The 10,194-nt window shown below is 43.2% G+C and overlaps 1 long non-coding RNA gene across 1 annotated transcript; it reads right to left on the bottom strand.

The window, feature by feature from the left end:
• Nucleotides 1–5,868: 5,868 nt before the first annotated feature.
• On the bottom strand, nucleotides 5,869–9,900 carry LOC116364068 (uncharacterized). The gene is made up of 3 exons (XR_004207919.1): nucleotides 8,886–9,900; nucleotides 8,450–8,580; nucleotides 5,869–8,160 (listed from the first exon to the last, which is right to left on the bottom strand). It is a non-coding gene; the product is annotated as an uncharacterized LOC116364068 (long non-coding RNA).
• Between the last annotated feature and the right edge of the window lie 294 nt (nucleotides 9,901–10,194).

Here is a 10,194-nt window from a genome sequence, read left to right as displayed (position 1 = left end):
TACCCATAAAGTTTGACCCAAGTTAAACAATTCAAAGGCAATGCTACCAAATACTAATTGAGTGTAGGTAAACTTCTGACCCACTGGGAATGTGATGAAAGAAATACAAGCTGAAATAAATCAATCTCTCCTATTATTCTGACATTTCACATTCTTAAAATAAAGTGGTGATCCTAACTGACCTAAAACAGGGGATTTTTACTAGGATAAAATTTCAGGAATTGTGAAAAACTGAGTTTAAATGTATTTGGCTAAGGTGTATGTAAACTTCCGACTTCAACTGTGTATATATATATAAACTCAGCAAAAAAATAAGTGTCCTCTCACTGTCAACTGCGTTTATTTTCAGCAAACATAACATGTGTAAATATTTGTATGAACATAACAAGATTCAACAACTGAGACATAAACTGAACCAGTTCCACAGAAATGGAATAAGTCAAAATCAGTGGTCAAAATAAAAAGTAAGTCAGTATCTGGTGTGGCCATCAACTGCATTAAGTACTGCAGTGCATCTTCTCCCCTTGGACTGCACCAGATTTGCCAGTTCTTGCTGTACCATGTTACCCCACTCTTCCACATAGGTACCTGAAAGTACACAGACATTTCTGGGGGGAATGGCCCTAGCTCTCACCCTCCGATCCAACAGGTCCCAGATGTGCTCAATGGGATTGAGATCCGGGCTCTTCGCTGACCATGGCAGAACACTGATATTCCTGTCTTGCAGGAAATCATGCACAGAACGAGCAGTATGGCTGGTGGCATTGTCATGCTAGAGGGTTATGTCAGGATGAGCCTGCAGGAAGTGTACCATATGAGGGAGGAGGATGTCTTCCCTGTAATACACAGCGTTGAGACTGCCTGCAATGACAACAAGCTTAGTCCGATGATGCTGTGATACTCTGCGCCAGACCATGACGGACCCTCCACCTCCAAATCGATCTCGCTCCAGAGTACAGGCCTCGGTGTAACGCTCATTCCTTCAACGATAAACGTAAATCTGACCATCACCCCTGGTGAGACAAAACCGCGACTCGTCAGTGAAGAGCACTTTTTGGCAGTCCTGTCTGGTCCAGCAACGGTGGGTTTGTGCCCATAGGTGACGCTGTTGCCGCTGATGTCTAATGAGGACCTGCCTTACAACAGGCCTACAAGCCCTCAGTTCAGCCTCTCTGTTTATTGCGGAAAGTCTGAGCACTGATGTAGGGATTGTGCCTGGGAAACATGGGAAACAGTGTTTAAACCCTTTACAATGAAGATCTGTGAAGTTACTTGGATTTTTAGGAATTATCTTTGAAAGACAGGGTCCTAAAAAAGGGACGTTTATTTTTTTGCTGAGTTTATATATATATAAAATAAAGGTAAAATTCAAATTAAATTTAATAACATTGCTGGTTCCATCTGACAAGCAACATTTAATTTCCACTCATTTCTTGATAGATCTCTCACAGAGATAGGTTAAGTTCTTATTTTGAGAGTGTTAATATTTATCATCAATGGCTTATCGAGGGAGAAAATCAAGTGAGTTTGACAAACTCCAAAAAGAGAACTCACAGATGAAGAGTCTCATCGAAAACCTGAGGAAGCAAAACATGGCTTTAAACCAACAGGATGACCAGGACAAGTTTTCAAGTTTTGTAAGGCTCATCAGTTTTTCAAATGTTTTCCCAAAAATATCACTGTTTATTTTGTGGTTTCATAGACATACAGTAGGCCTACATCCATAAAATCTTTAGCTTAAAGGTTTTTTATGACACACTGTGGAAACTATTTTGCCTACTTCACTTCTGCTATACATTTCATACTGTACCATTGTGATCCAGGGCTATCAGGAGAGCTACCCAGTCCCAGAGGGCCATCGTGGCTTCATCAGTGATGCCAGACTTCTGCAGATGCAGAGAGCTGAGAGAGAGACCATGGAAGCAAAGCAAAGAAAGATAAGTGCTATCCATGAGAATTATGTCCGGACTGCTCTCATCGGGGTTGGCAGCACCTTCGCGCACCACTTCGTCCCCTCTATTCAGTGCATTCCGTGGCCGAAAGCTCCACCGAGGCCTTTGCCACGAAGGCTTGAGCACATAGCTCTGGCCCCACTGAAGAACGTGGTGGGGGTGGACGGAGCCCAAGTTCGACCCGGATCTCACTCTCTGGAGTCCATCCAGGTAAATAAGTTATTCAGCAGCAGTAGCGTGTGGCCTGTTCCCGTCCCTCCCACTGGAGCTCCCTCCAAGAGGGGCAAGAAGAAGAAGGGCAGGCGGGGAGTCAAAGCCCTGAAAGTCCAGTCGGATCAGGGCTGTGCTGACAACAACGGACCCATTGACCTGATGGAGGAGGTGAGGGACATCGAGCCTCACCTGAAGGAGGAGGCCTGGAAGGTAGGATGGACTTAGAATTTATTGTAAATGTGAACATTTGCAGTTCAGAATTATACTTGGACTGATAAATTGCCAAAACAGATAGTGGTTCCATGTCTTAAAATCAAATCAAACTTTATTTGTCACATGTGCCGAACACAACAAGTGTAGACCTTACCGTGAAACCAACAGTGCAGTTCAAGAAGAGTTAAGAAAGTATTTACCAAATAAATAATAAAGTAAAAATAAATAAATAATAAAGTAAAAAAATAATAATAATTAAAGTAACACAATGACATAACAATAACGAGGCTAAATACAGTACCGAGTAAGTGTGTGGGGGTACAAGTTAGAAAGGATACTCTCTTTTTGACAGCATGATAGAATAGATCCTAGAATACAGGATCTCTCTGTGTATTAGTTTATGTATATACTAGTTCTATATGTATTTCTATGATGGGAGCATTGTTTTCTGGTCTACACCAAAGGTGGTACATGAGGTGAAGGCCATGGGCAGGAGAAGTTTGGGCTCGGCCATGTCCATGGGGGAAATAGCCACCAGCTCTCTGGGAAGCCTGAGCTCAGTGGATATGAACACCCCTGCGGAGCTCCGTGACTACTTGGATGTTGGGACCCCGGTCAAGTTGCGTGACAGCCCACCCAGGCCTGCTCCCCCTCCTACCAAGCCCAGGAGCAAACAGCCTCGGCCTATAAGGTTCCTTAGCCTGCCAAAGGCTGCCACCGGCTCAGGTCAGTCCCTCTCATGTACTCACACTAATGTAAATTAGACAGGGAGATGAAGCTAGGTAGATTGATAGAAAAACAGTAGGAAGGGAAGAGACACAAATGGCTTTAGCCCAGGGCCACACTTGATTTGCCTGTTTCACAGTGAGATAACCTTTACTCAAGGTTAATTGGACCCTGCTTCTGAGCAGGGAGAGCACCAAAAATATATGTGCTAAATTTAAAATGATATCATAATGAACTAGTGTTAAAAGCTACAAACAGATATGAAAATGAGTAAATACATAAATAAGATGTCTGCTGTCAACCCATAGACAATAAGGCAGCCAGTGAGCCAAAGGGCCAAATAAAGAACCAGGCCAGATTGCAGCCCCTGTCCAACCCAGAGCAGGCCCTGACTAAGACCTTCAAGCTGCTCCACTCTCCCTCTGATGACTGGTGAGCATTCACCCTAGACAAGACCAATGGAGCTAGGCTAAAGGAAGCACAGTGTAGTGTCCTTGGAAATGTAGATTTGAGCTACAGAGCGTAGAAACTTCTGAATTTAAGAGACCAGAGTCCTAATTGATGAACATAATTTTAATGTTTTTGGAAAATGTTGTGGAAAATGCTTACGTTTCTTTCACTGATTTGCAGGGAGAAGAAGATCGAGGGCTTGACCTCTCTCCGTGTGATGGCTCAGAACCACATGGACATACTGATGCCTAAACTCCATGATATCTGCCTTGCCATTATAAATGAGGTAGCTGTATTCATTCACTGCCCTATTCATTCATCTGCACAAATCTGCTACATTTGGAGAACACGTCAAATTATTGTGTCATGTTTCTGATGTTTGTGGGTTGTACTGCTCAACATTAATAGCTGGTCCTGTGCATGTTATTATGATTCAGGTGAAGAACCTGCGCTCTGCAGTGTCTTGTGCTGACAGTGAGGTGGAGGGGACGGCACGCGTGCTGCTGCACAAAGCCAGCGAGGCCAACGCCTTCATCCGGCAGGGCGCCAACTTTGCCCTGGGTCACATGGTGCAGAGCTGCACCCCTACACGTGTCATGAATGCCCTGCTGGTCGGTGGGCTGAGGTAAAGAGGGAGAGGGGTCAATTAACACTCACTAAGGGGTAGATCCGGACTTCCACAAATTGTCCCATTATCCAAATCTCGAAATTGAGAAGATTGAAATACTGCTAGTTTTTAATTAACTGCCTTTTTCATCAGCATGCTAGGTTATTCCACAACACTTCCGGCAGCAACTCACCCCAACGCTAGACGTCACATTTGAATGGAATCACATTTTTTTGTTATGTCTTATACTTCCTTGTGTTGTGTACTTCTTATTTTACCATTGCGTTATTTAGATTATTTTTAGCCATTGGTGGAGAGGTACTGTCTACTGATGTGTGCTAGCCTTTGGGGAGTAACAAGTCATTTATAAACATTTATAAAGTGTATATATAGTGAACACTTTAGATTAGGGGCTATTAGTGAGGCACTGAGGTATTCGTAAGTACATGTACTCACATTCATAAATGCACTCATTAATAAATACACCATTTGTGACATTTATAAATACATTTATAAATATGTATATAAATGGTGAGTCAAACCATTAATCAACCATTAACAAATGCCTTGACAGTAACTCCTTTATAACTGGTTTATAGTACATTAGTAGTACATTATTAATCATTTACATATTGTGATCATACTATGATCAAACACCTTATTAGTAAGTCATGAACAAATCATTTAAAATAGCGTTTATAAATGTGTAAATAACTATTTATAGATTTCTTATTGACATTTACAAATGTAGGAATAATGATTAATAAATGGGAAGTAAACTCTTTACAAACAATTTATAAATGGTATATTAAGGGACCTTAATATAAAGTTTTACCGAACATTTTGATCCATCGATGAGACTTCATCAATACAATCCATTATCATTCATCTCCTAACTCATGTATCTCTATGACATATAACTGATGTGCTCTGTTTTTCCTTCCTCAGCCACCGTAACGCTGCGGTGAGGAGCTGCACTGCTCAGCACCTGGAGAGACTGGCTGAGGTCATGGGGACGGCTTGTCTCCTGTCGGGGAAGAAAGACCTCACTGACCGTTTCTTGATTGCCGTCAGTAAACTGGCTGTGGACCCTTCACAGGAAGTCAGGTGGGAAGTTCCTCCTGTAAAGTAGCTTGCTTCAACATAACAGTTAAGGCCGGGATTCAACCATGGCTCGCTATAGCACTAGATCGCCAACAATGCAGCTTTTAAAGGTAATTTAGTCTTGAGTCAACATCTGCAGCATTTACCACGAATACAAATTGAAATTGACTTTAAAAGCCACATTGTCGTCTGTCTACAGCATCTATGCTAAAGGGTGTCATGGATTGAATTGCAGATTTTAGGTATTCCAAAACAACCACAGGTTCTCTTGGAGGGGAATAGTAATTGAAAACAAAAAGGAAAAATTATAAACACAAGTAAGTGCTACGTGGCATAGGACAATCCAAGTCCAGGCACCCATGTGGGTTTGAAAGTTAAAAAGCCAAAGCTTAGCCGGGATGTTTGGCCGGGAGGGATGTTCTTCTCCCATCGCCAACTAGCGACCTCCTGTGGTGGGCGGGGTGCAATGCACGGACACGGTCAGCAGGTGTATGGTGTTTCCTCCGACACATTGGTGCTTCCAGGTTAAGCGGGCATTGTGTCAAGAAGCAGTGCAGCTTGGCTGGGTTGTGTTTCGGAGGACGCACGGCTCTCGACCTTCGCCTCTCCAGAGTCTTTACGGGAGTTGCAGCGATGGGCAAAGATTGTAACTACCTATTGGATACCACGAAATTGGGGTAAAAATTTAATTACATTACAAATCTAAATGAGTCCAAATATTCCGTACCTGATTCAGTTTCCTTCCATCTGTTTGGTGCCATGAGCGCTACAGCAACACCGCTTAACCAAATAAAGGTCTCTTCCTGGCGCACACTTGCCTTTATAAAGGGTAACAACACCCCAAAATCGACATGTCTTCCGTTTTTCCCAGACCTCAAAAGTGGTTCCCTGCTAGGGTTTTAAACATTGTCATGGACATAGAACATCTAATCGTGTTATATTTCTATTAAAAAGGTGTACTTTTGAGAGCGAAAACCTGCAGAAGCAGAGACAAACGGTCGACGGGGGAAATGTTAACGAAGAATAGGGGGATTTTTTTTGGGGGGGGGGGTATCAGGCAAAAGGGATTTTACATGAACATTAGCTAGCTAAATAAGGTTAGCAAGATGCTGCTACACTTGACCGTGGTATTTGTTCATGTTTAGCAACTCCCAATTAGCGCATTCCTCTAGGACAGTCACTTGTGCCTGAATTCAACAAAAAACCAACAACTATTCAGTCAGTGTTAAGAGCAGTTGTTTGAAACCAATCGGAAAGGCAAGCCAAGCTTGCCAGCCACTCTTGATTTCCATTTGACTGACCATCAGTTTGGCACAACACTGAACTCTAGCCAACCAAAAGGATAACATTGAGTAAAAAGGTGTAGGTAACGCCAACATTAACCTTTTCACACGCGAGTTCCAAATATCTTCAACAGTCGCCCCAGTGGGAGTTGATTTTATGCGCGTGATGTCAGAATGCACTCACCGTTCCAACATGTGGACATTTAACCCGCGCTGACCTCAGACCAAGGCACACTACCTGCTAATTTTCTATAGGCCGTTTCAACTTCTAATTTTGCCTCATTCATTCACAAATGTAGCCCATTTCACTGTTGCAGATCATTTCCATTTGAGAATTTAATGAGCCGGACAAACTTTCCTTCAAAAGAAAGCCCAAGCACTTCCACAGATCAAGTATACAGTCCTTGAACATTTATTGTGTTCCTTACAAATAACTGTGGACATGCGTGCATTCTGATCAAAGTGCCTTATTTTCTGTGTAACGTGCTGTCGTTTCTACTGTAGTGTACCGTAAGTATAATGTACTTAGCATTTTATTCATGCTTTCTGATTCTTGCCTAGATTGTAATGGACACGTGTGTAAAACACTTTTGAAGGTGGTACTGAATATGAGCTAATGCTAACGCCATACAATGCAGTCAGGTTATCACGTACGCGTCTGTCAGACTAATGGTGATCTCAACTGGAGTACCCCCATTGTCTTGAATGCACTGAATTCGTTAGTTGATTTGAACACGGCATCAGAGTGTAAACTATGGTACCTCAGGGTTGCCAGATCAGACCCCCTTTCCAGGGATATTTAGCTTAGAAAAACTGTCTGCCCCGCCATTTATTGTTGATAAATCCCCATCTTATTAATATTTCCTGCATCATCCTCTCCATAATACCTTCCCCCAAGGACTTCACCTCCCAAAATGGATTGAGCTATATCTTGCAACTCTGTTTAGCTTTCGTGCTAAGGTTGTATTGGCTTTTTGATTAGTTAACTGTAAACTACTTGTCATGTGTACGCCGTAACAAGTACACAGATTTGTCACATGCTGAAGTGGCCAAACTAAGTTAAGACCTCAGGAAATGGGCACAGTGAACGGCATTCTGGGATTAGGGAGTTCTTGCTTGACAAACATGGCTGCCATATTTTCTAAACTAGATTTACATGTTCCAATGGTACGCTGCAGGGACCAGTCAGTGATAACAAGCATGTGATCGTACGCGCCAGACTCTCCCATAAGTGTTATATTGGGTGGAGATCTGGTGACAGACCGCACATGGCTCAAACCATTGTGACCACTCATGACATATGGATGGGGGCATAGCCACGGTAGCCAAAGTAAATGGCCTGCCAAGCATGATAGGTTGCTAATTACTCAGGAACCACACCTGTGGAATAACACTTGTTTAGGCCCAAAAACAACATGTTACCCATTAATGATGAGATTCCACCGGGGTCGGGAGTCACGGTCCTCGTTGAGGGTGGCCCAGCAGTGGTCAAGCACCAGCGCTACCTTGGGGTCAGAGGACCTGGTCAGCTCCACCTCAAAGTGCAGAGGCTGTCTCAGGTACCTCACCACTGGATAGTCCTCCTCCTGGTGGAACGTGTTATACGAGGCGTCTGGAACACAGAACAAGACAACCGGGGGTCGTGTTCAGTGGGCAACATCTGAACTTGTCCATTAAGAAAAGCTTGTTTATAATATCCTGTTGTGCCCCGATGAACACAAGCCATTTATAGCCAAATCAGCTCCTCACCGTTACTACATAGCCACACCTGTATATCTCAGAACGCAAGAGTAATATATCACAAGGCTTACATTTTAGGGAATGGTTTTGTAAAGGAGACCTTCCAAGATTCTTTTAGAGGCTAGGGATCAAGTTGAAATTCTGAATTTGTGCACGCTTACCCTGAACGAGTCTCATTCTGAACATTAGTTGACCCGTCCCAGTCTCTGCAAAAGGCTCGTTGTCAAGCGGCCTGGTCAGGAAGGCCAATGTGCGAGTGATGTTGACCACATAGTAGCAGGAAACCTTTAACCTAAAAAGAGTATGCAACTTCAATAGGGGAAACATGCAACTTCAATAGGGGAAACTTCAAGCAGTGGAGTGGACACACTGATAGTAGAGGCACATTTTCCCTGTATACAAAGTATTGAGCAATTGGTGAAGGAAAAAAAAACACCCTATAACAGCTAATAGCTACAATTGTGATGCGTAATGCACTCATACAGCATGAATTGTTGATAAACTTTGTAGTAGAGGGGAATTGCTTATTACAGCCTACAGAAGCAAACAGTCCATAAATACACAGTACCCATCACCTCAGGATAATAGTCATTTTACCTTCCTGGTGGTGCCACAGGAGTTCACAGTGAAGTGGAAGCAGGCGAAGCGATCATCACTGTAGGTGGGACCACAGGCGGGGTCGCTCAGGGTCAGCTGACCGGGGTTCAGACCGGGAGCTCGCCAGCGCAGTCATCGTTCCGTTAGAGAAACACTCTTGGAGGTGGGGGAGCAAAAGACAGGTAGCCATCAGACCTGGGTTCTGTATTTGTTACACTTAATTGAGCTTGCCGAGCACAGTAGAACCAATGGAATAGCCCTAAATATGCAAACCATGCCCATCTGGTTCTCCAGATTGAATTGAAGAATACACCTGAAGTCGTAAAATGTCTAACTAGTAATTTGTTATGCTAACTATCTAGCAAGAGGTTGCATAGCAACATCATCAACTTCCGGTTGACAGGTGAAGAGCTAGTACACGCGACTGAAAGCATACTGTTCGTTTACAGGTTGGAACAACCTATTTCGTATGTTTTTGCAGTCCTTTTTTGGAACCCTATAAGCTTAAATGTTGCGGCATCCTGCAGCACATCTTGCGTGGTTCCGCATAATTCTATGGCACGTTATTTAAGTGTCAGCCAAGACGCAATTTACCACAATCTGCCACCATCTACCACAAACGGTGGCTGCATAAGCTCAAAACTTTCGAAAGTAACTGTACATCTGACAACTTTATCAGATGTAACATTTTACTGGTTGTCTCAGATAAAAAAACACTACTACTTTGTTCTCCTGTACCTCTTCTCCCTGCCTGTTTGTTCTTCTAGATTCTCCCCTTCCATCTATGTCCCCATCTGTGGCAAAACCACCCCCGTCTCCTTTTCCAAACATTTTCCACCAAAAAATGTGTACAGTCTTGTAGGTAGACTCATCACTGATCCTTTCACCTTCATCCATCTCAGACGTACTCTCATCTGGGCTACCTGCACAGCCTACCTCAGTACAGATGTGCAGATCCACCAACCAAACGCACCACTACATTCACTTCCGAAACCGAATGTTTTTGATCGAACACAACATTTTTTAAATAATAATAATTCAATGTCCAAAGTCAGATTCCGCACTCATCTGGTACATTGTGATTCAAACTGTAGCCCAAATGAGCGTGCTCTGGTATCAATGCTCATCGGGAGAAGTCCTCAACTTCAAAACGTTGTTTTCTACAGCAAAGCTGGCTTACCTTACGTATTCACTACTGCACTTGTTTATTGCAATTGAATGGTAAAAACACATCCAAGAAACACCCACATCAAACCACACCCCCAAGACAATTCTTGTTTGCCTTCAGTCATGGCCGCTAGCATTTCTT

This window comes from Oncorhynchus kisutch, unplaced genomic scaffold (assembly GCF_002021735.2).
Source record: "Oncorhynchus kisutch isolate 150728-3 unplaced genomic scaffold, Okis_V2 scaffold990, whole genome shotgun sequence".
Lineage (NCBI taxonomy): Eukaryota > Metazoa > Chordata > Actinopteri > Salmoniformes > Salmonidae > Oncorhynchus > Oncorhynchus kisutch.
This window is presented reverse-complemented; position numbering and strand designations above follow the sequence as displayed.